At 44.0% G+C, this 26290-nt stretch overlaps 2 long non-coding RNA genes across 2 annotated transcripts in view; one reads left to right on the forward strand and one right to left on the reverse strand.

Moving 5' to 3' along the window:
* Positions 1 to 22628, reverse strand: part of LOC133378396 (uncharacterized) — a 41416-nt gene extending 18788 nt beyond the window's left edge. The window contains exon 1 of the long non-coding RNA XR_009760999.1: positions 22564 to 22628. This is a non-coding gene — a long non-coding RNA (uncharacterized LOC133378396). The remainder of the gene's footprint in view (positions 1 to 22563) is intronic.
* On the forward strand, positions 1754 to 8962 carry LOC133378394 (uncharacterized). The gene is made up of 3 exons (XR_009760997.1): positions 1754 to 1886; positions 7695 to 7936; positions 8663 to 8962. It is a non-coding gene; the product is annotated as an uncharacterized LOC133378394 (long non-coding RNA).
* Positions 22629 to 26290: the final 3662 nt, after the last annotated feature.

Raw genomic sequence — 26290 nt, forward strand, 5'->3', positions numbered from 1 at the left:
CAGTCCATCAGCCCCAGTGACACAGCCAGCAATGAATCCAATGCTGCCAGTCCCCAGGTATGTCTCTAGAGTCCAGACAGGGGTTTGAATCCCCTTATGCTGCTCAGAAGCACTGCTTTGCAGTACAACATACTGTTGAGTAGACGCCAATCTCCAAGCAGTGCGAGACTTCCAGGGGTTCCTGCACTTACCCAGGATTTGGTTTCCTTGGAATGAATGTCAATAGAGACTGTGGTGTCTTTATGATATATGGTTTATTTACACATATATACAACCTGGGCATAAGATGGAGGGGTTCTCAGTATGAACAGTCCAACAGAGCTTGCTTCCCCATTGAGTTTCTAGGAGAATCCCCAAAGCCCATAGCTTTGGATTCAGGGCAGAGCACAAGGTGAACCTCTCTATGTCTTTCCAGCTTCCAGCTTCACCTCAGACTAACTCACAGACCACCTCCTAGTTCCAGGATTGGGGGAAGGGAAGGAATCACTCTCCTGCCAGAGTTCCATAGCAACAGGATGCTCTGGACCACATCTTTTGGCATGTAGATTAGCCAGTCACAGACATTAACTCACAGACAGACTTGGCCATAACTATTATCTTATGAAAGGAACTAGTTTGACTAGTTCAGCAGGTTTTTCTACTAAAAACTGCACGTTTAATCTCTGCAGGCACAGAATTATAAGAGGGAGGGGACCAGACCAACCCCAAAATCCTAGACAATACAAAGGGGAGGAAGAAGAGCTCACACAACCCAGTACTTACGCAGATCCCTGGGCAGGAGGCCTTCAGAAAGCAAACACAATCCTCCAAAGATAAGCATTCAAGACTCACCCAGGGAGGGAAATACCCTTTTGCTAAGCAGGCATATGTATAGACCAGGACATGTAACAAGGGCAGCCAGAGACTTACACCGAAAGCAGCATCTTCCAGTGGCTCACTGCAGAGGTCATGGGGCTGGGAAGCAGGAGATGGGAGTTCGAGTCTCACCAGGAGGAAAGGAACAACGCAATTTCAGCAGTAAAAGAGAGAGAGTTCCTGGGTCTAGTTTGCTAACCACTCAGCTATAGGCATGCCATGAGGCATTTGTTTCTACCTTGCCCGCCCCTTTCCAGAACCAGGCAACATTTGCATGATGCATTTAAAGCAGGATCATACTACTTTAAACAGACATGGTTTGCCACAAAGAACCCTGGGAACTGTCATTTGTTAAGGGTGCTAAGGAGGCCCTTATTCCCCCCACAGATGACGTAGAACTACACCTTCCAGAGTGGTTTAACAATCAATCCCACTTTCTAGGGAACTCTGTGAAGTGTAGCTCTGTGAGGGGAAGAGGGCTCTCCTAACAACTCTCAGCACCCTTAACAAACAACAGTTCCAAGGATTTTTTTTGTGGGGGGGGGGAGGAAGCTATGAGTCTCTATGACTGTTTAAAGTGGTATGGTGCTGTTTTAAATGTATAGTGCAGATGGGTCCCCAGTCATATACACCAGAAATGCAGGGGCTGCAGGAAGTGAAGTAAAACAGCTCATATTTTAAATGGTGAAGGTCCCAGATATGAATCCAGAGTACAGCCAACCCTACAGCATGCAAATGTGGGGAGGGGGTCCTCTCACATGCATGCATGAGCTTGTCTGATAGGAAAAACACACAAAAGTTACCTTAACTGCCTTGGTGGCTCAGAAGAACATGATACCAGACCATGTGATACGATTCTGGTATTATTCACACCAAAGAACCCAAGATGCTTTCTGGCTAATTATAGGCCAATTTGGGAGGAGGGTTTGCTGGCCCATCCCTGTCTGGTAGTTACAGCGTAACAAGACCCAAGCAAAGCAATGACTAAAGCAGACAGCAGGGTAGCATTATGTGCTCACAGAGGAATACAGGTATGCTTCATGTAATTGGTAGGATTTGTCATACTTTGTTACTACTTTCTCCAGTCTTGTATCACTTATATCTCCCAGGGTATGGTCTGAAGGCACATGAGGCCACCACCTTGCTGAGGATAAGCAGGTCTGGGCCTGGTCAGTCTCTGGATGGGAGACTGCTTGGGAACCACATGTGTGCCACTTAGGTTCTATGATGAAATAAAAGTAGGGTATAAATGTAATAAATAATATCTGTAGTCTGATCTTGTTTCCAAATTTTTAACAGAACTGGGTTTTCTGATCTCAAATCTCCCTTCCAGATCTCCTCCTCTTGCGTTTGCTGCTCCGTGTCCCTGATAGGGCTTTGGAGAGCAAATCACAACCTCTTCCTTGCTTCTGGCTTCATCCAGTTTATGGATAGATCAGGTTTCCTCATAGTGGCTTAATTTCTAAGATCTGGGTCTTCTCTCCCTGCCTCTTATTTATTTGATTTTTAAAAAGGAGGGGGAGCCTTATTGCTTTAGATCAATGGCCCACTTTGCCCAACATCCTGTCCTTGACTTTGGCCTGTTCTGGATAAAATATGGGAAACTTAGTAAAGGGTAGTGCAAAATGTTTGTTTGTTCTGTAGTTGTAGATAACTTTCCCATCCAAAGTGGCTTCGATGATTTAAAAAAAACCAAGCCAGACAATTACAATATTAAAACATCAATTAAACACCAATGCCCTTACACAGAATAAAGCAGACTTACAGCACAATCCTTTGCAGATCTGCTCAGAGGTAAGTCCCACTGAGTGATATCCAATGTTAGCCACACTTAGAGTAGATCCACTGAAATCAATAGATTTAAGTCCACTGATTATTTCAATGGGTCTATGAGTATGAATTACTTGGGACCTGAGTTCAATGGGGCTTGCTCCCAAGAGCCACAGTAATACTATCTTGTAATGATGCTGAGATGGGGGAGATCCACCCTTGCAGAAGAACTCCCAGCTCGATAGCCCAGCCATTCTACTCTAGCAAGGGCATGAGTGGGGTCCACTTTTCCCCCTTCCAATTCCATGTGTGTTTTGGGGGAACAAGGAACTTTGGATCTGATGGATCTGAACTCACTCCAAACTCTTCTCCCCCCACCCAAATGCTCAGCTTTCCAAAAAGTTCGGGGCAGCTAATTAACAGGGCTATGCACAGCACTCCTGATCTGCCCCACAGCCCCGATCTGTGAGCCCCAAGGAGGGCTAATCTGACTTGTCCCAACCGGGGGACCACCTGCCCCCCTGATCCATCCCTGAAGCCATTCAGGGGGTGGAGATATGGGTTTTTTAAACCCTATATTAACTTAAAATAGGATTTTAAGAACATAAGAAGAGCCTGCTGGATCAGGCCAGTGGCCCATCTAGTCCAGCATCCTGTTCTCACAGTGGCCAACCAGGTGCCTGGGGGAAGCCCACAAGCAGGACCCAAGTGCAAGAACACTCTCCCCTCCTGAGGCTCCCGGCAACTGGTTTTCAGAACCATGCTGCCTCTGACTAGGGTGGCACAGCACAGCCATCACGGCTAGTAGCCATTGATAGCCCTGTCCTCCATGAATTTGTCTAATCTTCTTTTAAAGCCGTCCAAGCTGGTGGCCATTACTGCATCTTGTGGGAGCAAATTCCATAGTTTAACTATGCGCTGAGTAAAGAAGTACTTCCTTTTGTCTGTCCTGAATCTTCCAACATTCAGCTTCTTTGAATGTCCACGAGTTCTAGTATTATGAGAGAGGGAGAAGAACTTTTCTCTATCCACTTTCTCAATGCCATGCATAATTTTATACACTTCTATCATGTCTCCTCTGACCCGCCTTTTCTCTAAACTAAAAAGCCCCAAATGCTGCAACCTTTCCTCGTAAGGGAGTCGCTCCATCCCCTTGATCATTCTGGTTGCCCTCTTCTGAACCTTTTCCAACTCTATAATATCCTTTTTGAGATGAGGCGACCAGAACTGTACACAGTATTCCAAATGCGGCCGCACCATAGATTTATACAACGGCATTATGATATCGGCTGTTTTATTTTCAATACCTTTCCTAATTATCGCTAGCATGGAATTTGCCTTTTTCACAGCTGCCGCACACTGGGTCGACTTTTTCATCGTGCTGTCCACTACAACCCCGAGGTCTCTCTCCTGGTCGGTCACCGCCAGTTCACACCCCATGAGCATATATGTGAAATTAATATTTTTTGCTCCAATATGCATAATTTTACACTTGTTTATATTGAATTGCATTTGCCATTTTTCCGCCCATTCACTCAGTTTGGAGAGATCTTTTTGGAGCTCTTTGCAATCCCTTTTTGTTTTAACAACCCTGAACAATTTAGTGTCGTCAGCAAACTTGGCCACTTCACTGCTCACTCCTAATTCTAGGTCATTAATGAACAAGTTGAAAAGTACAGGTCCCAATACCGATCCTTGAGGGACTCCACTTTCTACAGCCCTCCATTGGGAGAACTGTCCGTTTATTCCTACTCTCTGCTTTCTGCTTCTTAACCAATTCCTTATCCACAAGAGGACCTCTCCTCTTATTCCATGACTGCTAAGCTTCCTCAGAAGCCTTTGGTGAGGTACCTTGTCAAACGCTTTTTGAAAGTCTAAGTACACTATGTCCACTGGATCACCTCTATCTATATGCTTGTTGACACTCTCAAAGAATTCTAATAGGTTACTGAGACAGGACTTTCCCTTGCAGAAGCCATGCTGGCTCTGCTTCAGCAAGGCTTGTTCTTCTATGTGCTTAGTTAATCTAGCTTTAATAATACTTTCTACCAGTTTTCCAGGGACAGAAGTTAAGCTAACTGGACTGTAATTTCCGGGATCCCCTCTGGATCCCTTTTTGAATATTGGCATTACATTTGCCACTTTCCAGTCCTCAGGCACGGAGGAGGACCCGAGGGACAAGTTACATATTTTAGTTAGCAGATCAGCAATTTCACATTTGAGTTCTTTGAGAACTCTCAGGTGGATGCCATCCAGGCCCGGTGATTTGTCAGTTTTTATATTGTCCATTAAGCTTAGAACTTCCTCTCTCGTTACCACTATTTGTCTCAGTTCCTCAGAATCCCTTCCTGCAAATGTTAGTTCAGGTTCAGGGATCTGCCCTATATCTTCCACTGTGAAGACAGATGCAAAGAATTCATTTAGCTTCTCTGCAATCTCCTTATCGTTCTTTAGCACACCTTTGACTCCCTTATCATCCAAGGGTCCAATCGCATCCCTAGATGGTCTCCTGCTTTGAATGTATTTATAGAATTTTTTGTTGTTGGTTTTTATGTTCTTAGCAATGTGCTCCTCAAATTCTTTTTTAGCATCCCTTATTTTCTTCTTGCATTTCTTTTGCCAGAGTTTGTGTTCTTTTTTATTTTCTTCATTCGGACAAGACTTCCATTTTCTGAAGGAAGACTTTTTGCCTCTAAGAGCTTCCTTGACTTTGCTCGTTAACCATGCTGGCATCTTCTTGGCCCTGGCGGTACCTTTTCTGATCTGCGGTATGCACTCCAGTTGAGCTTCTAATATAGTGTTTTTAAACAAGATATGGTCAGGAGTGGGCAAGAGAAGATGCTACACCTCCTTCTCCCCTCCCCATTGAGAGTAGACAGGTGACACGGTGCAGCTCGCTGCAAGGAAGCTGCCCTTCAAGGAGCAGTGACCAGCACTGCCAGGATGAATCCTCCTGCTTACCTGCTGATCAGCAGGAGGATTCCCTCCTGCTCCTTTGTGAGCAGCTTCTGTGTATGCAAGGAAGCCACTTGCGAAGGGGACTTGGATACTGTGTGGGGCTTGGGGAGGCCTGGTGGGAAGAAGAAGAGGTCAGGCAGGAAAGGGATCTCCCTTGTCCTGCAAAGAGGTGCCTTTCCCACTCAACATCCTCCTCCCTGCACATGCCTGCCTCTCCTTTCTGATTGACACCCCACTCCTGATAGCCCTGGAGCACTCTGGGCCGCCCAACTTAACCCATAGAGATCTAGGGCCATCCCAATTCTGCTCGGCCAAGGCCCAAATGCCTCAAAATAGGCCTGATTTGGCTTGGGCCTTGGCCAAATCTGGTGCACAGCCCTACTAATCAATACAATTTTTGGTAAGTCTTAAGGCAGGGGTAGCAAAATTCAGGCTCAGGGGCCAAATATGGTCCTCCAGGCCTCTCATTTTGGTCCTTAGAACTTTTTCCAGGCCACACCTCTCACTGGCTCTGCTTCACACTCCAAGTGCCTGGTTGTAATATGTCCTTGAACAGGCCCGGTGCCAGCGGGCAGCCAGATTGGGCACTGGCCAAGGGCCCCTGGTACTGAGGGGGGCCTTCCTGCTGGGGCTGGGTGGTTGTAGCTCCTGCTCTGTAGTCCGTGCTAGCCTCAGGTTGCAGAGCATGCGCCCTGCAAACTGATGTTGCTGCAGATCATGGAGCAGCAGCCACCCTCCCAGGCAATACTGCCAATGCTGCGGGCTGGCCATGCAAATTCCTGTGGCGCCACAGCAATGTGCTTCATGTGCATGCTTGTCATCACCCAGGATGGTGGAGGGGTGTCAACACACACACACACGCCAGCTTGGGTGATGGCAGGCATGCATGCACAGCACACTAATCCACTGGGCCTATTTAAGCCCCTGGTGGCAGTGGCAGTAGTGTCGCCGCCACTGCAGCCCTGCTGCCTTTGAGGGCCTCTGCAGTCTGGTGCCAGGCCTGATAATGCCTCTTGCTTGTCCAGATGAAGGATAGAGCAGGGTGTGTGTATGTAAAAACTAGCCTACTATACAAAGGTAAAATTTACATTTGTTGCCCTGCCCACTTTTGCCCACTGCTGGCATGTGGCCCTCAGAAGGTTGCCCAGAAGGGATTGTGGTCCCCAGGCTGAAAAAGTTTCCCCACCACCGCTTTAAGGTGCTACAAAAACTTTGTTCTTTTTGCTGCAACAGACTGAAACGGCGACCCCTCTGCGAATGCATACTTAAAATACAATAAAGATGCAATACAAGACTAAAACATCATTACTTAAAAACGAAGGGACAGAGAGACAAAAACCTGGAAGATGACACTGTAAGAACAGCCATAAACACCGGTTACCAAAGGTCACCACGCACATTAAGACGCAAAGGCCTTCCTTGCAAAGAGGAAAGTCTTCATGTTGTGCTAGATTCAGCAGTTCTGTTCCTTTAAAAAGTCCTCTCCCAAGTCACTGCCAGCTGAATCTCTGATGGGTAGCAGGCCAGGAAGCAAGGCCTCATTGGATGACTTCACCTAGCTGGCGACTTGTATCAGAGAAGGCAGTTCTTGAAATACCTTGGGCCCAAATCATATCAGACTTTAAAGGCAAAAAGCAACAATGAACTGTAGACTATTGTAGACTGTCTAAGCTGGTTATCCGTCCCCAAGTATAGGCATTATCTCTGGCTTGATTTAATGTCTTACCTTCTAAACTTCTGGAGGGTAGATACGATAAAACTCCACGTAACAATAGATGCTGTCCTTGTGATAACGGTGGAGTCTGTTTTACATGTTTTGTTCAATTGTAGGTATTATGAAGGGGCCAGAAAAGATCTAATATATCCTATTATGCAGTCTTTCCCAGGCCACCCTTCTGAGTTTCTTCTGACTGTTTTACTTGAGGGTTCTGATAGGGCAACCACTGTGCAAGTGGCCAAATTTTTGAACTTGGCCATTTTGACCAGACCCTGTAAGATTGTGAATGACAATTAATTCCACTGAACTGCTTTGCTGTCTGCCATACCAAGTAGTCTTATTTTTAATACTTAATACTATGTTTGTATTTGTGGTCGGTTGACTGAAAAAAAAGATTGAATTGAATTGACTATTGAACATAAGAAGCTGTCTTATATGGAGTCAGGCCGTTCATCCGTCAGTATCATGCGTAAGGACTTGCAGCAGCTCAACAGGATTTCAGATAGGCAGCATTCCCAGTTCTACCAGAAGATGCCTGAGCCAGGGACCTCCTGCGTGCCAAGCAGACACTACTACTCAGCTATAGCTCCTTCCTCTAAATAATAGCATTCTGCACTGATGAGATACACCAGTGGGGTAAGAAAGAATTTTTTATACAGACACTGCACTACGTCCTTTTAAAAACCTGGCTGTCCTGGCATAGGACCCCAGATCCAAGCTTAGCATCTCAGACACAGGGTCCACCCACACAATAAAAAAGCAAAAATAGCACACACAGCTCCTCTCCATCCTCTCTAAAAGCTCATCTTTTCACATCTGCTGAGCACTTTGCCAATATCATGCCAGGGTAATAGTAACTGAGGGAGTGGAAAGAGACTGTTGAGGAGAATAAATTGGGCCAGGTAAACAGCACTGCAGCAGCAGCAGTGAGTGGTTGCCATGGTGATGGGAATGAGGGAACAGATTGATCGATATGCCTGCGGTCGCCTCATCTGGCTGCCATCCACGTGCTGCTACAGAGGGCGGGGGGTGTAAAAAAGCCACAAGCAGGATGGACGTGGCCTGAGATTTGATATGCTGCTGCAGCAGCGGCTCAATCAATATCATGTTGGATAGCAAGTAATTGGCTCTCTTCCATTCTGCCCAGGCAAAGAAGGGAAAGAGACATGTCCCGAAGCCTTAGCCAGAGATTCCCTGCTCTAGTTTATCAGTGGGTTTGCTTTTCTAGTTGATTTGTATGTTTACTTGAAAATCTCTCTCCCCATCACCCCCCAGGCCTTTGCAGCCAGACTGGCTATCCGTGCCTGGCCTGGTACCATTGTTGCTGTTGTTGTTAATGCATCCTGTCCTCTTTTTATGCAGGCTGTCACTACTACTGAACACTGACACCACCGCTAACAACGAAACAAAAACCTTACTTGCAAGATGGGAAAGGGGAGCTCTGCTTGTGGTACCTTGTGGTACAGAATGGGGACCAGGGATGGATAACTCTATCCCTTCCAGTTCTCCAAGCTTCTCATGTTTCCAATCTTAAATTCAGTTCTCCAAATTTCCACAACAATTCACGGGTGTTGTTTTTTCTAAATGCTCATGAAAATTCATCAGCATTTTTAGAGCAAATTTATCCTAATTGAACGAACCTATTTTGTATGCAGCTTTGAATTATACACATTTTTGCAAGCAATAAAATGCATTTTGTATGTATTTTCATTAATATATGCATCATTTTAATTAACATATGCACAATGTACACTAGTATATGTATTTTTCTACACATTTTTTGGCTGGAGAACGGCATCGGAAAATTCAGGGAAGTGTGAATTTCAAAGGACGGCTGTGTTTTGGTTCACGTCTTGGTAGGAGAAGTGCGGATTTGGTAGATTCACCTTTAAATGCAAACAGAAGCTAATTTCTCCCCCATCCCTAAGTGGGGCAAAGAGATGTCACCATAAGAACATAAGAACATAAGAAGAGCCTGCTGGATCAGGCCAGTGGCCCATCTAGTCCAGCATCCTGTTCTCACAGGGGCCAACCAGGTGCCTGGGGGAAGCCCGCAAGCAGGACCCGAGTGCAAGAACACTCTCCCCTCCTGAGGCTTCCGGCAACTGGTTTTCAGAAGCATGCTGCCTCTGACTAGGGTGGCACAGCACAGCCATCATGGCTAGTAGCCATTGATAGCCCTGTCCTCCATGAATTTGTCTAATCTTCTTTTAAAGCCGTCCAAGCTGGTGGCCATGACTGCATCTTGTGGGAGCAAATTCCATAGTTTAACTATGCGCTGAGTAAAGCAGTACTTCCTTTTGTCTGTCCTGAATCTTCCAACATTCAGCTTCTTTGAATGTCCACGAGTTCTAGTATTATGAGAGAGGGAGAAGAACTTTTCTCTATCCACTTTCTCAATGCCATGCATAATTTTATACACTTCTATCATGTCTCCTCTGACCCGCCTTTTCTCTAAACTAAAAAGCCCCAAATGCTGCAACCTTTCCTCGTAAGGGAGTCGCTCCATCCCCTTGATCATTCTGGTTGCCCTCTTCTGAACCTTTTCCAACTCTATAATATCCTTTTTGAGATGAGGCGACCAGAACTGTACACAGTATTCCAAATGCGGCCGCACCATAGATTTATACAACGGCATTATGATATCGGCTGTTTTATTTTCAATACCTTTCCTAATTATCGCTAGCATGGAATTTGCCTTTTTCACAGCTGCCACACACTGGGTTGACATTTTCATCGTGCTGTCCACTACAACCCCGAGGTCTCTCTCCTGGTCGGTCACCGCCAGTTCAGACCCTATGAGCGTATATGTGAAATTAAGATTTTTTGCTCCAATATGCATAATTTTACACTTGTTTATATTGAATTGCATTTGCCATTTTTCTGCCCATTCACTCAGTTTGGAGAGGTCTTTTTGGAGCTCTTCGCAATCCCTTTTTGTTTTAACAACCCTGAACAATTTAGTGTCATCAGCAAACTTGGCCACTTCACTGCTCACTCCTAATTCTAGGTCATTAATGAAGTTGAAAAGTACAGGTCCCAATACCGATCCTTGAGGGACTCCACTTTCTACAGCCCTCCATTGGGAGAACTGTCCGTTTATTCCTACTTAAGCGTCCTGAGAAGCCTTTGGTGAGGTACCTTGTCAAACGCTTTTTGAAAGTCTAAGTACACTATGTCCACTGGATCACCTCTATCTATATGCTTGTTGACACTCTCAAAGAATTCTAATAGGTTACTGAGACAGGACTTTCCCTTGCAGAAGCAAAATAGAACACATACTCAGGGAGGGGTCTTTTTTGTGTTTCATCATAAGGCATAGAATGAGTGACTTCTGATGGATAGGTGCTGAGGGTTTGGCAGTGTCTCTTACCAAACTCCTGCCAAGCTGCCAGTGATGAATGATTGGATGCTGAAATGAAAGAGAGAAAACCAGAGGGGAAAGGGGTAGGTTGAGAGATTAGGTCACAGGCTGAGGAATAAGATCCAGGGATGAAGCCAGGCACTGCGAGAGAGCATTTTGTAAATGGCAGCTGCCAGATATTGTTGGATTCTTCTGCCTTAGTGCCAACGAGCTACTCTCTTTCCTCTCCTCCCTGCTACTATATGACAAAGTGGGCTCCTTTTGCATTTGAAGCAGGCAGCTCTGCACTTTATACATCCTCACTGAAGCAAAAACAACACATGTAGTCACTTTGGAAAAGAAGAGAGGATTTTATAGCGTTTCCTTCAAGGCTATACTGTAGTTCTATGTCTAGTTACCAAGGACTAAACTGAATGGGTCTTGCTTCCAGGTAAAGATGCCGAGATAGTAACACTTTAGGTAATAACACTTTATTACTGCCGTACACCTATAATATACATGCAATTTCAAAATTGTTCTCTTGACTCACTTCTGCCAAACATCCATACATGCACCTGGCTGGTGTGAGACCAAGGAATGATTTACACATATATGTTTATCACTGGGTGATTGCAAGCAAGATATGGCACACGGATAAAACCTGTATGCATTTGCTGTGGAGTTCATTCACTCAGCTGCCAGGCATTGTATAGAAAAATCAACAGGTGGCCAGGTATATGTGAACCAGTTCCAAGAGTTGCTATAAGGCTCCTGTTATGACATGAATTAAATTGCCATCAAGGATTCCAGCCTGAGGGACATCTTTTTTCCCCAAACGGATGCATCATTCTCCAAATGGAATATGGATCTGTGTTCCATTTACTGGTGAATATGAGACAGCTCTGTACAGAGACCTCATGTTTCTGACCATGCCACGCCTGTGATTATACAGCCACAAGAGTGGCTGTATACTATAGCCAGCATGGATTTTTCACATTCCGCAGTGTTAAATTGAAAATACCCCTATGCCATTCCCAATAAGGTCAATTCAAAACAAAACCTTACAAAACTTATATATGATATTGTTAACAGTGTTTTCCTTTTGGAAAGGAAAGGGGCTTCCCCTCTGCCCAGTGCCCACCCACCCAATCTCCTCCCCTCCCCCTTCCTGCCCTTCTCCTCCCCTGCCTGCCCCTCCCCCATGTCAGTTTCAGGAGTAACTCTCATTGAACTCAAAAAGCATGCAAATAATCGAACCTGTCCTCCCCTCCTCCTCCCTCCTATCCCCTCCGCCCTCCTTCCTCCTCACCAATCCCCTTCCAATCCCCTCTTCCCCCTCCTTCTCCTTCCCCTCTCCTCTCCCCTCCCACATGATCAGTTTTACCTATCTTAAACATGATTGCACAGGAGTAAATCCCACTGAACTTAATAAGCATGCGAATAATTGGACCTGCCTTTCCCCTCCTTCCTCTCTTCTCTCTCTTCCTCCTCCCTTCTTCCTCCCATCCTCTCTTCCTCCTTCCCCCCCTCGCCCACTCCAGCCCTCTCTCCCACCCCATGGTCAGTTTTACCTATCCTAAGTATGATTGCATGGGAGTAAATCCCACTGAATAAGCATCCAAATGATCAATCCATTCTCAGCAAACTTGCACAGCATCCCATTTCTTACCTCCCAGATTGAAAAGCAGAGAAACTCTATCAACTATCTTAATATTGTTGCTTCCTCCCTGCTAAAACAAGATCAGCACAGCACATGTCTTGTTTCTGTTATTTGGGCTGGTTGCAGGTGTTGCCACCACTCATCATATGTTCAGGGGCACATGTTACCAAATTCTTCCAAGCTACACAGGAAGTGGATTGGACTGTGAAAGGCCAACCCAAATTGTGCTTGCATGTTTACAGATTTGTAGGGCATTAAATATCTCAGAGAAGAGGTCAGGTCTTCTGCTCCCCTGGTGCATTCACTATAGCTGCCCAATTTCCCTGCTTTTTAAAGTTTGATAGAAATATCTGTTGGCGATAGGTACGTTTTTAAACTGCAAGGTTTTTTGCCTATTAGCGAATATGCAATTTAAGCTAGCAGGAAGCAGTACATGGATGACAATAGCCCCTCTGGTTTGTGTCTCTCAGGTGTGCTGAACTAGCATACCTGGTACCCTAAACAGAAGCAGAGCTTTCCTGCAGGGGTTAGGTCAATCCCACAACCAGAGTGAAATCTGGAACTCAAAAGCTGACTTCATAGTTATACAACAAAAACAAGTTTATACTTTTTAGTAAACAATTTAAATTGGTCAAGTAGAAGAAACTAGTTTATCTATTTCATACATCTAATGTGTTGTGGCCAATAAGAGAATGCGGGGGGGGGGAATCTATGCTAAGTCAGTAACAGGGCATGTAGTCATCTTTATACTACAAGAAACCCTCCATTGTTTGTAGAGTGTACATAGGATTTTGGGCAAACCATTTGACCTAGGACTGCCCTCCACTTGCAGGATAGTACTGTAGCCAGGGGGTAATTTGAATTGTAGGCTGTGAATGATGCAGCAAAGAAGCATTACAGTATGATTAATGGATGCTATTAATTCAGGAGAGACACAGTCTTCAGCAAGCAGTAAAAACTCAGGAGAAATATCAGACAGCAGTCACTGTCTAGTGAATGGATGAGCTTTGATACAGGTGAATTTTTATACTGTACCCAAATGACTTTCCCAGGATGAAGGAAGGGTACTTGGGACACAGATGGGCACCTCCAAAGTAGGTGATCAGGGTTTGTAACATCTTTTATAGAATAAATGATAGCACTTGTAGGCAGTCTAGCAATTAATAGCACACCAGCTTACAAACCCAAGCATTTAAAAGGATGGAAGTGTCAGAGCAGCCAAAGTGTAACATTAAACACCATGTGCATATATAGAATTAGTACACAGTTGCAGCTGTCCAGGATCTCGGGGGGGGAAGTGTCTTAGACCCCTTACTTTTTTGGGAGCCAGGTCCCAGGAGGGTCCCTATGTTTCCAGCGTCCTATGAGCCGATCAGCATGAAAGGGATGTATTAGAAGAGTCTAGAAGAATTTGACACCACACCACTAGGAATTGGAGACCTCCAGGACTGGAATGGATCTGAATACACCTTCTTTTATTTATTACTTATTTGTTAAATTTATATCCCACTCTTCCTCCCAGAAAGAGCCCAGGGCGGCATCTTGCTAAAGCCTGTGTACCAAGCCAAAACCCATACCATAACCAAAGCTCCAGAGGGAGGGCAGAAATGGCAGGGAGGATTCTGGGAAATGGCTCAGCCTCTTCTCCTTACATACCCACATTTAATTGGATGCCAGGATTGACCACCCATCCTCTCTTCTGTTCTGAACAAAGGATAGGTGCAAAGAATTTGTCTCTGTGAGAAAGTGAGGAGGTGCCTGATGTAGGTGCTTTCTTTCCTATAGATGGGGGTTGAAGGGGGAGCATGTCTGCACCATGTTATGGTTGTGTCTCTTTTTCTGCTCTTTTAGATGTAGCAGCCATTTTATGATATGCTATGCCCCCACAGCACTCTCCAAAATTCCAAATGTGTCCACTGGCCCAAAAAGGTTGGCGACCCCTGATACAGTGGTATGCTCTGTATGTAGTTCTATGAGTGCAAAGATCAGAGGGGAAACAGCAGGCTTAAATCCACTCTAACCACCCCACATATTAAGGGCCCATCCATACCTCCTTTTAATCTGCGATCTAACCCCCTTGTGTGTTCATTAATTCACCGGTGTCCATATGATGTTCCCTGCCATTATGGACTTTCTCTAGAGAAATCCACACTTCTCATAATCTGCTATAAACCAATTATTATTTCTGTCCTGATTATTAACCACTCTAACCTCTGTAGTGAGGACATCTTGCCCCTTTTTTGCATTATGGGCGGATCACAGGGGTAGGTCCCACCCTCTGTCCATGCCTCCTCCTCCTTTCTTACACTTAATTCCTGCTTCTGGTACTGAACCAAGGTACTGGCTTCTGTAGCTGTATCACATTGCTTTTTTTTTAACCTACTATTTTGCAATCAAATGTAAAATCATTGATCACAAGCTGAATATGAGTCAATAGTGTGATGTGGCTGCAAAAAAGGCAAATGCTATTTTAGGCTGCATTAACAGAAGTATAGTTTCCCAATAATGAGAAGTATTGGTACCCCTCTATTCTGCACTGGTTAGGCCTCGTCTTGAGTACTGCGTCTAGTTCTGGACAGTCCTATGAGGAAAGACTGAAAGAACTAGGCATGTTTAGCCTTGAGAAGAGAAGACTGAGGGGAAATATGATAGCACTGTTCAAGTACTTGAAAGGTTGCCACACAGAGGAGGGCCAGGATCTCTTCTCGATTGCCCCAGAGTGCAGGACATGGAATAATGGGCTCAAAATACAGGAAGTCAAATTTTGACTGAACATCAGGAAAAACTTCCTAACTGAGTGATACGACAATGGAACCAATTATCTAGGGAGGTGGTGGGCTCTCCAACACTGGAGGCATTCAAGAGGCAGCTGGACCATGACCTGTCATGTATGCTTTAATTTGGATTCCTGCATTGAGCAGGGGGTTGGACTCGATGGCCTTATAGGCCCCTTCAAACTCTATGATTCTATGATTCTATTAAATGTTTAATGAATAATATTTCCATATAAAAGCTATTTTGCTATATTACGCAAACAGTTCATTGAAAACTGCTGGAAGGAAGGGCTGGATATAAATCAAATAATAAATAAATAACAAAATGCACCTCTGTAGTACTAAATTTTAAGTAGTATGTATTATGTTATATGCAACAGCCCAGACAAGGGTATTTTATTTTTTTAAAATGTTTCAGTACAGTTTTTTAATAATAATAATAAACAATAATTTGTGCCTTCTGCAGTTGAAGGAATTTCTATTTAAACACAAACCTGTGTATGTGCATTAATTTAATATATATGTTTTACGCTCTTCCAGAAAAGCACACAAAAAGCAAACTACCATTATGGGCCAATCACTGTAAAGGGATGGACTTAAGGGTATGACAAAATGCATAAGTGAATTAGACAACAACAACAAAAAGCCCACATGCATAGATGCTTGAAAATCAGGTTTTAACAAATAAATCCAACCACAAACAGGACATGGTATGGCCCTCCACCAACAGAAGATGGAAAACGATTTTGAGCTTAAGTATGGATGTGCCCTAATGTGGATAAGTCATCTGAAAAGGGATATAGGGTTACAAAACTGTGATTCTGTTTTGCAAATTCTCTCTTTCTCCATGTTTGTGTATTCAGCCTGACACTTCGTACTAAAAAATACCTTCCAAATGGGAAGATTGCTGAGAGATTTCTGGCTGATAGAAGCAGCTTTTTAGAATAATCTTGGGGTGATTGCCTGATTATGCTTTGGGGCAAGCAGCAGCTGCCTATCTTCCATTTTGCTCACTGCTTCCTCAACCTATATGGCTGTAAGTAAACGGATACTACAAAACACCATTTAAGCCTCCAGTACTCTTTTGTTTCTCCAAAATAAACTATTCCTATAAAAATGACTTGGAATTTCCCAACATTTAGGGGAATGGATAGCATGAAATAATATTATACTTTAGTTCAGTTAAGTAAATTTGTTCATCGCTTCTCACAGCTAATGGAAGTCCTGAAGCAACTTAGGAAAAGATAAACATACTAGCAAGGTGCTATCAAAGGCTGCAATTACAGGGTTCCCGCTGTCTTCTGTGGGCAAAAGCAAGGGGCTACAGTCTCTGCCATCATGAGGAGAAAGCCAAAAACATTTTGTGCATTATCCTGAAGGATGATGCTACCCCCTGTTGTTATGGGTGTTGTGTGGGGGTAGAATGATTGTGATTGTGAGTGCTCCCTGCTGATAGGAGGGAACTCCAGGGTTGGGGAGTGTGTAGTGTTGCCCCACCTTTTGGTGACAGCGTAAGTTGGGGTGGTAGCAGGAGACATGGGAGTGATGCTGCTACCTGTACACACACACGTTTGCTGGGTGGGGCTGTTTTGTCTTCCTGGTATGTTTGAGTTAGTACAGTAGGGCCCTGCTCATATGGCAGGTTCCGTTCTGGACTGCCGCCGCAAAGCGAAATCCGCCGTAAAGCGGAACGCATTGACTAATGTTGTCTAAAATGGTGCCCGACGCCCGAAAAAAGCCATAAAAGTGGGACAAGTGCCATAGGAGTGGGGTCTTTCTGCAGTTGACAACCGCCTTATCGGTGGAATGCTGCAAAGCAGAGTGCCACAAAGTGGGGCCCTACTGTAGTGATTATGATTTATTATATTAATTATTTTTGGTTATATTAATGTTTTTAAGATTTTTTTAAAAAACATTTTGTATTGTCTTAAATGTGTAATTGAGTGGCTTAGGGGTTACATGCCCTGCCACCTGTGCAGCCATGGACAAGCTCCATAGTCCCAAGGAGCCCAGTTGCCCCCCAGCTGGCAGTTGCGGACAAGGAAGGGGCTGGCTTGTGCATCTGTGGCAAGCTGAGCAGGCCCTAGCCAGCTGGGGAGGACTAGCCTCAGAGGGAGGCAATGGTAAACCCCCTCTGAATACCGCCTACAATGAAAACCCTATTGATAGGGTAACCATAAGTTGGGATCAACCTGAAGGCAGTCCAAATGTGTAATTCGGTTCTTACGATGTTTATTAATGTTAAGATGGTAATGTTTAAGATGGTTTCTTTTAAATATTTTGTATTGTTTTAAATGTGTAATTTGGTTTGATTTTTTTTTTCAACAGTGGAAACCGCTTAGAGGCTTTTTTCAAGTATGAAGCAGTATACAAATTAAATAAATAAATAATAATAAACAAATAAAAACATTGGGATGATAAGGGCCAAATTGTGCTGTCACCTAGGCAATATCACCAGTTGCAAGCTGTATACTTTCTCTTAAAGTGATGACTATTTCCCATTGATCCTACCGAGTGGGAGGGCAAAACTTGTCCCATCCCTTCCACTCCAGGCACTGATGGCTTCTGTGCCAGAAAAGGGGCTTCCTTTCTGACTGCAACCCTTAAACCTCTCTCATAGAAATTGAGAATGGGATGCCCTGGAGGGAACCCAATCTAGATTTGTGGACCATGGGATGGAGAGTTTAAGCCTTTCCCCCGTGCCATTTTTGTTATTTTTAAATAAAGATAGGCTTGCCCACCCTTCATAAGCATGCTGTTAAACAAACTACTAATGTATCATGCAGCTTGGTCCTAAAATCCCAGCGTGATCCAGAGAACACAGGCTGAGACAGTGCTTATAGGCAAATGAAAGGATATGGAATGTGCACCTTTTTCTTGAGATTCCCCATCCACCTCTGCATATTTTTACACAAACCAAACTCCCACCAAAAAGAAAGAAAAAGATTGACCTTCTGTTACTCTGCTGAGAATAGCAACTCTTTAACCTAAGTAGATATGAAGAAGGTAGAAAGAGCACCGTGTCTGGAAGATCTGTGGGTTAGGCCACCCTTTCCAGCCTGATGCCCTTCATGCTGGCAGCAACTGATGGGAGTTGTAGTCCAAAATATCTGGAGGGCACCAGGTTAGTGAAAGGTGGAGGAGGTCCTAAAGAGACAGTAAAACTGGAAGCACATCAGTGTAGGGAGCAGGCTTGTATAAAATGCTATATTATTTTTTTATCTGTCTTAATAAAACTTAATATATAATAAATCTTAATAAAGATTGCTCAGAAAGGTGATCACTTTCTGACTTTGTTATCTGTGTAATTTTGAAGTTTAGAAACCAGAAGTAAAGCAGCCTCTTAAGGTCTGTTTCTTGGCTATTTATTTTATTCATATTTATAAGGCAACAGGCACTTTGTTGTTACTGCTACTCTGTTACTTGCTGGATGTTTGTCCTTTTCAGCCATCATGAAAGATGGTTGCCTACTTAGTACCAGCACAGAACTGCAGACTCTCTAAGCCTGTTTCAAAAAGTGGTTGGTGCTCAAGTGAGTGGGAGAAATCATCAGGGTTTAATGGTGCAATGCCCCAACAAAAGGCTGCCCTGTGGGACAAAAGCAAGCATGTGGTACACATCTTCTTCATTGCACAGCAGAAGCAGCCTCAGGGGTAAAACAACCAGCTGCTGATGTCACTATTAAAAACACAGACAGTACTGATTTCAATATAGCAGATGTACTCCCCACCTGGCACCTGACTAGATATTGTTGCGCACCTCCCCCAATCTCCAAGCGGTGAGATTTCAGGGGGTCCCTGCGCCCATCCAGGGTTTGGTTTCCTTTGGGAAGAAGGCCAGCGGAGACTGCGGTGTCTTTATGAAATATGGTTTATTTATGTACACACATTCCAACCTGAGCTTAGGATGGAGGGGTTCAAGGCATCAGCAGTCTAATATCCAGCTTTTCCATCTAGGTGCAGGGGCATCCTATCGCCACCATGCAGGGAGCCAGCCTCTGCGCATGCCTGCCACCCTAGTTCTCCAGTACACCCACTTCCAGTTCCAAACACACTTCTCCCCGCCCAGGAGTGGGGGGGGGGGAGACTCTCGTCCAGTAGAGTTTAAAATGACAAAAGGATCTTCCCAGCCCCTTTCACCAGTTGCCGGGGCAATTAACAGGCCCATTAACTACCTGGCCACTCTATTTGATTAACAAAGGAGATTCATCTGGCTAGCAGAGCCAGCCTCCCAGGCATAGGATTCCAAATCAGAGGCTGGAAAGGTGACCCACAGAAATCATCCATTCCAGCCCCCCCCCATGCTCATAACACTATTATACAACTTACATTGTACTGCTCACTGCTGCTGCCTTATCTACTATTGTGACCCCTTAGGAAAGGCTAGTGGTATCCCAAGAGGGATCTTTGCATCCCTCTCTTATTAGAACTATCTAAAGTATTCTGTCAAAAGGGCTTTACATGTCTTGATTGCCTTTTCGTACATCCTCCTTTAGGAATGTTAGAGCCAGGGCTGGTGCAAGGGGGCACCCGGGTTGGGCCCTGGCCGAGGGCCCCTGCAGCCCACATGGGCCACTGAGGGCCCCCCTTAGGGTGGGAGGGTAGCGCTTCCATTCTGTGATCCATGGCAGCCTCAGTTCCCGGCCCTACTGCAGATCACGGAGAGGGAGCTCCCAGGCACCTCCTCCCAATACAGTCAGTGGGGACTTCAATAAGCCCGCACACACACCTGACCTACCTCTCCCATCCCTGTGAATGACATGCGCACTGCATGTGCATGCCTGCTATCAACCAAGATGGCGGCAGAGACTTCCCTAAAGGGCTGATGCCCCTGCAGCTATCTTGATTGATGGCAGGCAGGCACGTACAGTGCACATATCATTTCCAGGGATGATAGAGGTAGGTGGGACACATGGGTAGGTTTATTAGCCCCACACCGCTTGTATGGAAGGGTTGGGCTATGGTGCCATAGGCCTGGGGCAGACTGGTGCCCAAGGGGTCAGGCATGCCTGGCACCAGCCCTGGTAAGAGCAGCTCTGATGGATTTAACCTGGTGAATCTAGATTATGAGCCCCTCAGGAAAAGAACTTAATTCTTCAGAAAGCTCCATGTATATATGGATGGTGGTATATACATAATAATGCAATAATGAACTAGTGGTCATCACCACATAGGAGCACTGAATGCCATAAGTTAATTGTGCTATTTCCACAGCTAGCCATTATTTGGCATAGAGAGCATCACAATCTTACGCAGATACAGCTCACATACACACCGTACATTTAAGCACTCTTCCATCACTTTTAACAGTCATGGCATCCTCCAAAGAATCCTGGGAACAGCAGTTTGTTAAGGGTGATGGGAATTGTAGCTCTATGATGGGTCTCCTAATGCATCTCGACACCCTTATCAAACTACTGTTCCCAGGATTCTTTGGGGGGAAAGTGGTATAAGGGTGCTTTAACTGTATGGTGTAAATATGACCTCACTCAGAAGTAAGTTGTACAGAGTTTGATGAGCCTTTCTTCCATCTTTAACGTGCTAAGTGCTGTAAAGAACATAGAGCTGTTTCTGGTAGAGCAGTTGGAGCACAGATAGACTATTTGAAGCAATAATGAGTACCTCCACAGGAAATTGTCATGAGGGGACTGCAACATTCCCTGCATCTTTGATTTCTTTCAGGCCCTGTTCAAGGATACAGCTCCAAAGAAGCTGCATGGATAGCTATCCCACACACGTCACATTTCCACATGGAGATAATCACAATTGCTTGTAAACATCAGTACTTAGTACTAACATAGTTTCCACTCAGAGCAAAAGGGTTACAAAGTCTATGCTGAGGACTGCTTCTTGCAAAAAATGAGAAGGAAACTCTCTCCGCAGGAAGACCTGTGAGCTCCAGATCCATATGAAGCTTTCATGTCTTCCCATGGGAGAGGCATGCAAGTTCCCCTTGTACAGAAAACAATAGGAAGTGGAAGGGTAAGCATTCTTGTGACATTAGTTCTTCATCACTTCTCCAAGCATGTGAAGGAGGGCCAGAAAGGGCTGCAAGGTCAGTGATGGAAAAAAAGAGGATGGACAGTGAAGTCAAGGAGAGTGAGGGCACCACCAGAGAGGAGCTTCCCCCCAGCTACTGTAGCACTATGCAGGAAGTGTAGCGGGGGAAGGGCACCTCTAGGAAGGAGTACAAAAAAGTGCAAAGATGTAGCTGGGGATGGAGGAGAAATTCAATTTAGTTCACACATCAAGGCAAACTTTCCAAATTTGCACTTTCCAAAAAAATACATGAACTAAAACACAGCCATCCATTGACATTTGCAGTGCAGCTCTCCAGCCAAGTAATGTGTACAAAAATACATATACTAAGAGTAAAGTATGTATAAATATGCATATATTAGTGAAAATAACATCAAAATGCATTATATTAAGGGAACTGTTTTGCAAAAATATGTATATTAGGCAAAATTGCATACAAAAATGTGTCAGAAGAAATTTGCACTAAAATCTTATTGAATTTTTACGCGGACTTTTTATTTAAAAAAAAAAGCACGCACAAACTGATGAGGAGATGTATAGAACTGAAGACCGGAAAAATGAGAAATTGAAAGAAATCAAAATTGTCAGATGTTCCCTAGTTGTCGATTTGGACTGTGCCATCTCCCTGATCCTGCTACACCCTGACCTGTTGCTTGAACTAGCAGCAGCCCTCAAAGGGAACGGCACACTCCTGCCTCCATGGGAATGCTTCAGGCTCCCTGTTTTATTTTTGCTTGTGCCATTTAATCTTGACTATATCCAAGCCTTTGAACCTTCCTAGAATATGTCTCTCCAGCCCCTCTCCCCTTCTGCTGAGTATGCCCCTGCTTGATTCCATATTATCTTCCCCAAGTTATTGATCCATAATGTTACTGAACTTCAGTCTTCAGGATAGACAAATGGGTTGGAAAAAGAAAGATCTCTAGGAGATAAGTAATTGATAGAAAGAGAATGTGGAGTACAGCCACCCGGTTGAGCAGGGACTAAGAAAGGCAAACGAGAGCAGACCAGGATCTGTGTAAAAGAGTCACGTCTAACAACACTGCAGTATGGCTGAGTTTAAAGCCGTTCTGCCGTTTCCATAGAGACAGCATGTGTGAGAGCTGACTTTGAGAGACTTCAGAAGGTGAAGAGCAGGGACAGGCATACTCGCCTCGTGGGGGCCTTTTCATTATAGATATAAGGCCCAGGATAGACATTTTTTCCTGAACTGAAGCCACGAGGCCCCTGCCAAGTGTCAGGACATCATCCACTTCCCACAATATGATAGAAGGCCCCAGGAGGAAGATATTGCCTTCTTTCTACCTCATATTGTGTGTTTTGGGTTTCCCAACTCATTAAAAACACTGAAGAAGACTGCCTTCCATGAATGAGGGTGGGAAGAATCTTTTATGGGGCTGCTGAAAACCAGTTTCAGACATTTGACAGTAGAAATCATTCCCTCATACCTTCCACCTTTTTCTCATGCCTTCCAGTAGTTGATCTTTCCTTCTTTCCAGGCTCTGTCTCTTTCTGTTTTTGGTAAATAATTTCCGTCACCTGTAATCAGAAGTTCAATCGATCTGCTGTGGAACATTTTTTGTAAATTTCCAAACCATCATGCCTGAGCAAAAAGTACCACACCCCCTAATCAGAGTCAGTGTGTGAAGAGGTTAGTGTGCCAGATGAAGGCTAGGGAAACCTAGGTTCAAATGACTGGCTGAACTTGGGCCTTTCGTGATCTCTCAGCCTAAGCTTCCTCACATGTAGTGGCAGCTAGTGGCTCCATGTCAGTGGGGTAATGGAATCCACTCCGGGTTTTAGTCCAAATGTTCAAGGAGCTGTCTCAACTGCTGCAACAATAAATAATCTCAGCTGGAATAATAAATAATTTCAGGTGCCATGGACTCACTAGCTATGGTGACTGAAGCTACTTCCCACTTTATGTAACGCTGAACCCAACTTTCATCTTGAGTATGCACTCACCTGTAGTTGGGACAGAGTGACACAACCATTCATAGTTCCTTGATGAGTATACCTATATTGTTGCATATGTTTGTTGCAGTGACACATCATATGTTTAGGTAGATAGGTGGGCACAGGAACATCTAATACTTATACTTTTAAAAAATATGTGGAGCATCCATGAATAGTGAGGAAAGAGCATTCTGCTTATACTCAGAGGCAGTTTTCTTTCACAAATGCAGAAACAAGAGAAAAAAGATAATGCATGACAGCAGAGGTTCCAGAGCCTAGTCTTTTGAAAGAGATCACTGAAGTGATAGTTTATAATTTAAACTCTCAAATCTGGGACACTAGTCAACCTTTTCTTAGAAATTGGTAATTTGTGGACATGCTCTAGGTCAATGGGACCATTGGAGCAGAGGAAGGTTTGAGACTGCTGACTGATTCTGCAGATGAAAGCTATGTTTTATGCCTGTCCTCAATCTGTGATTTATATTTACAGATCCAAATCATTCCAGTCCCAAGGCCTTTGATGAGCCCTGGCCCAGATTAAGCACCGAAGCTGCTTCTTCGGTTTTTTTCTAACTATAAATATGGCTTGGTGGAAGATAAGTTATTTTCTCCGGGTGAGAGTCTAAAAAGAAGTCCCATAAACATGAATATGAGCATAAAATAGAGCTACCTATTTCTATAAAAGTTGCTAGCAGGGGAGTGGAATAGGACAGAGTGGCATCTCCTGGAATAACAGTCACCAGACACATCAAAAGAGAAGACTATTCCCAAAAAACTCTCCTCTCAACCTAAAAGTTTCTCCCCTTTAAGCTTGTGCTCATAATACTGACTGTAGCCTCTTTGGCTAAAAAAGCTGCATACACATCATGCATTTAAAGCATGTGCGCGCACACATGCGCGTGCACGCACACACACACACCAAAAGAAGAATCCTGGGAACTGTAGTATGTTAAGAGTGCTGGGAATTGTTGATCTGTGGGTTGCCAGGATTTTGGGGGTGGAATATGCTTTAAATGTATGGTGTGTATGCAAAGCCAGCCAGCTACCCCTAACCCTTACCTGATTCTCAGCCCACATTTATATTGCACCAAAACACTTCAAAATGATGCTTTTCACTTTGCATTGAAAAGAATACTTGCAAGGTAAAAAGTCAGGAGAATTAGTAAGATAAAGCCCAAGAAATAAACATGCAAGCCTGAGGAACATGGAAATTCATCAGACATCAGAGTTCAGCAAATCAAGGAGGCCCCCATTCATATTTCATCCTTCTATCTCAATCTGAAGCTGCAGCAAGCAAAGAAAATTGAAAGATCGACAATTAATTGGAAATGTTATGTCTGCTGTATATGCAGAAGGCATAAATATTTATACCCTGAAGGTTGACTTTGGGGTTTGCAGTCCTAAGTATTAAAGAGAGAATTATATGTTGAAGAAACAGTTCTCTCTCTCCCTCCCCCATTAGTAAACATGAGCAGATTTTTTTTATTCCCTTAAAAGGAAGCACTCTTGTCTGTGTGTTCCTTTTATTTATTCGGTCCCCACCGACTTCAGTAAGAATTGCATACACTGTGTAGGTACTGCAAAGACCAAATGTGTTGGCTTGTCATTATAGAGTGAGAATGAGGAAACCAAGCCTGAAAGGAACAAGTCAGAATTATTTGTAAATACAAAGCTGGTAGCAAAGGAGGACAGCTCAGAAATGCCTACTGACGTGTTGAACTTTTTAAAAGTTTATTTCCATTTAGAATACAGGCTGATAAGTGAGGATGTGTAATATCAGTGGACAATCTCAATTTTAAATGCAGCTTGGGGAAAACGCTGGTAAACAAACAAGCAAAAATCCTCCAACATCTATGATTGCTTCCAGACCACCTGTTTACTGAGCATTCCTCCTGATTTCTTTGCATAGGGATTAGACTGACATTGCATCAAGCAAATGTTATCCCACACTTTCCAGTGCATTTCCCCTCCACTTTTGTTTGGGGATGGAAGGATCCAGCCGTTTCAGTTCTCTCAGTTTCTCATTTTTCGAATCTTAAATTCAGTTCTCCACATTTCTGCAGCAATTTGTGAATTATTCTTTTTTTAAATCCTCATTAAGATTCATCAGCATTTTAGTGAGAATTTATCCTAATAAACATATTTTGGTAAGCAACTTTGAGTTATGCACACATTTTTGCAAGCAATTTTACCTAATATAATGCATTTTGAAAGTTTTTTCTCTAATATATTCATTTTCATGCACACTTTCCCCAAATATATGCATTTTTGTAAACACCGGTTCGTTGGAGAACTGCTTAACAAGATTCGGATAAGTGCAAATTTCAAAGGATGGCTGTGTTTTGGAAAGTGGGGATTTGATAGATTTGCCTTTAAAAATGAACTGAATCAAATTTCTCCCCCATCCCTACTTTCCTTATCACAAAAGTCCAATCTTCTGGGGAAGTGGGTTTTTTTGCAAGAACTTCAAATCAGCTTTAATTGTGCAGTCTGAATTTAATAAATAAATAAATAATTTGCTGGTATATGACTGAATCCCACCCAAATATAATGACGCTGCCGTTTGGTTGTGCAAAGATGCAAAGGAAATTGGCCAATGTGGGATATTTGGCCACAGACAAATATTTTGGAGAAAATATTAACGTGTGATGAAATAGACGAGGGTGTTGTAAGATGAAAATTAAACCTGTCCTTAAGTATATTTTGTTTGGCTTTTAGATGTGTGGAGGTCACTCCAGCATTGCAGAACTAGGATTCACCAGTAGTGTAGTGGCAAATTTAGAAGTCCAGGGTCCCTTCATGAGTCACTAGGATCACCTCATAGGCCAAATTTGACAGGTAACTGTGGGCACCCACCTGTCAATCACATGACATCATTATCCAACTCACTTATCAAAACCCATTGCAGGGGCTTCCCAAGCCACAACATCCTGCTGGCAGTCAGGTGCTTGGGAATCACTACACATGGGCATTGGTAGCCCTGTGCTTAGTGCTTCCCAAATCACCAAACACAGAGCTAGCAAAGTGGTTGATTCTCTCCTCCCCTTGGGGGGAGGTGGGGACAAAGAAGCTGGTATTTTACAGGCATTGCTGCCTGCAAGAAAAGTCCCTCTCACAGCTGATCTGCAAAAAGCAGTTGTATTTTGCATATCAGCTGAGAGAAGGACTTTTCTCTGGCACATGACACCTGTAAAATACAAGAGGCATTGCATACATGGG

The sequence above is a fragment of the Rhineura floridana genome, chromosome 2 (genome assembly GCF_030035675.1).
Source record: "Rhineura floridana isolate rRhiFlo1 chromosome 2, rRhiFlo1.hap2, whole genome shotgun sequence".
Classification (NCBI taxonomy): domain Eukaryota; kingdom Metazoa; phylum Chordata; class Lepidosauria; order Squamata; family Rhineuridae; genus Rhineura; species Rhineura floridana.